This window comes from Dendroctonus ponderosae, unplaced genomic scaffold (assembly GCF_020466585.1).
Source record: "Dendroctonus ponderosae isolate FM_Combo_2020 unplaced genomic scaffold, Dpon_F_20191213v2 Dpon_F_20191213_8, whole genome shotgun sequence".
Classification (NCBI taxonomy): Eukaryota; Metazoa; Arthropoda; class Insecta; order Coleoptera; family Curculionidae; genus Dendroctonus; species Dendroctonus ponderosae.
Window position 1 is genome coordinate 2,674,297 of NW_026019016.1, and position 2,974 is coordinate 2,677,270.

Genomic DNA, 2,974 nt, shown 5'->3' on the forward strand with positions numbered 1-2,974 from the left:
TTGCGCCCGATTAATTTTAGAACGAAAATCCGCTTCTCGCGCTTTGGAAGATTATAGAGATAAAAGTTCGGAAAATTGCAAAAAATCACTGTGCAGCTCGATTTTATTAAAATTTCGTGAGACTGTAAATGGAGGCCTTTGGAGCAACAGTCAAAATTTTAAACTTTCTGTCTGTTGTAGGTTGCGCGTAATTAATTTTTGAACGAAAACCGCCTCACGCGCTTTGATTTCTTGGATGGAAATTTGCAAAAAATCTAAAAAATCGCTGAGTTGCACGATTTTCCAAAAATTTTGTAAGAGTATAAATCGAGGCTTTTTGAATAACAGACCATAATTTAAACTTTCAGTCTACGGTAGATTGCGCGTTATGAAGTTTTGAAAAAAACCCGTTTTATGCGCCTTGAATGAAAGTTTGCAGAAAACTAAAAATGACACTGCTGCCCGATTTGCTTAAAATTTATGGAGAGCTACGAGTGCAAATCGAGGCTTTTTGAGTAACAACCCACAAATTTAAAACTGTTTTATCTACTGTAGGCGGCGCTTGATGAATTTTATAACGAAAATCCGCTAATCGCGGTTTGGATGATTTCTTGGATGAAAGTTTGTAAAAAATCAATGTGCAGCTCGATTTTCTTAAAACTTCGTGAGATTGTAAATTGAGGCATTGCATTGGGGCATTGGTTGCGTGTAAGTAATTTTTGAACGAAAACCGCCACATGCGCTTTGATTTCTTGGATGGAAGTTTGCAAAAAATCTAAAAAAGTCACTGAGTTGCAAGATTTTGCTCAGCATTTCAAACTTTCAGTCTTCTTTGGCTTGCTCGTAATGAATTTTGAACACCCGTTCAAAACGTTCTGGACGATTTCTTACATAGAAATTTGAAAAAAGCAAAGAAAATCACTGTAATTTTATTTAAATTTTCTACTCTACTTAAATTATCACACATACCAGTTGTTGATAGCAATAGTTCAATAATGTTAGTGTGTCTTTAGAAATCCTGATCTTGAATCGAGGAACGAATACGGTTCATAAAATTGGTCAAATGGCCTTAAGCCATTAAAATATTTACAAAGGAAAAAAGTCAACACTGATAGTAGCCATTGGCGGGCCGGAATTCCGCCGAGGAGCTAAACGCCCCAGAAAAATGTGGAAAAATAAGTTGTTAGATAGGAAATCCTCATTAGTATGATTGGATGAAGTGGAAAATCTGGTAAAATTTTCAGTGTGTAAAGTATAAGTTAAGTAACAAGTTTTAGGTAAAAATGAGCACTTAAACGTTTGGACTCATTGTGGGATTAATCGAATGCAAGCGTGTGTAAATTTTATTTGCCATTCACAAGTTTTATGTGTGTGGACTGGTCCGAGCAGAGATAAGGTTTACTAGTTTGACATTGAAAAAAGTGGTTATTGGACACGAGTGATAATAATTATTGCCAACGAGGTAATGCAGGAAAGCATGTGCTGAAAATCTAGCATATTGCTAAATCCATTCTCAACCCGGCTGAATACTGAAACAAATATTTCATGAGCTCGTCTAGTAGTACTAGTCGAGTCATTTACTATCAAAACGCTTCGGTTTCTCTTCGATAAAAGCCAGGCCCCCTTTCTGCACAAGGAGATTTACGAGCTTGTTAAAGACACTTAATTGTCGCAAATATTAAACACTAGACAGACCATTACACCGTTTTTATATATTCGCCGGCTAATTGCCGCGGATTGCATTCCCACCCATTGTTTAATTAGCTAATTAACTTATCGCACTAGGCGACACTGCCACTCTAAATGGACCAATTTCACCGTATAGAAAATAGAAGAAAAAAAATACTCTGGCGGTAAAACGTGCATGTGCAGCTAAATGAGTGTAAGACTTCATACGGAACTGTGATAAATCCACACTGTTTATTTGAGGCCATCCTCTACAGTGTCGGTAAATTAAGCGAATGGAAATCGAATGAAGTTCGACCAAGGCCTAGAAACGTTATGTAAAAATTTCCACAGCCGATAAAAACTAATCTAAAGTCCTCTAAGAACTTATCGGCCTTAAGCATTTTTATTAAGCATCTGATTATCAATGTCCAACAGGTGTTTTTACGATCACTTAAACGAACCGGTAATAAATTTCCGGTTGTAAAATGAAGGCTTGAATGACAAAATTCTGCTCACAGCGTAAGTTGGGGAAGATCGTTTGGGTTAGTTGGGTGAGAGGGTTTGAAGGCGCCAGCTGCAGCGCAAAAGAGGATTTGGCGGAATATTTGAAGATGCCTCTTATCCACACGTTCATTATCTAACCTTGGGTCGCGACCGAATTAAATATTGCAAATTCGAGGATTTTGCACAAATATTGTGTTTCGATCGCAATTTCTGATAGGCTGATTGGAAAAATTCGCTTCATAAACCGATGGTTTCACTAGATGTTTTGGTGAATGCGCCTCATTAAGTTCGAGTTTTGAAAAAATAACATTGTAATTGGCGCATTTGCCAGCAACAGTAGTGACTTTTTTAAGTTTCAAGTTGTTTTTCAGAAATTTGTTGTAATCGCATTCATCACAGCTTGGTTTTAAGCAAAATCAGTAAATAAATGGAGTAAAAGTTAAAAAATCGCGCTTGTTACAAAGGTTTGAGGAAAATGACCGGAGAAATCCAAGCGGCCCTTTGAAAATCCATACAAAACCGAAGGTTGACGACTCTCTTGTTGTTATTTGATGAATTGGAAGATTTCGGAATGACGGCGGAAGTAAACCTGGCAAATCTTTCCAAAATTGGTTAAAAAAATTCATGTTGGTGCACTTAATTGTGTAAAAAACGCGCATTTGCCCTTTGAGGTCGCTGTTAGGCATATGAGAGTTTAGCAACAATAGAGACTTCTCTTTGGGTATTTTGCCTCAAAAATTTTTGTCTTTAAAAAAGACAGAATTTCCTCACGTCTTTTATTACAGATTGATAAATAGTGCTCCTATTTTACAATAAGAACGAA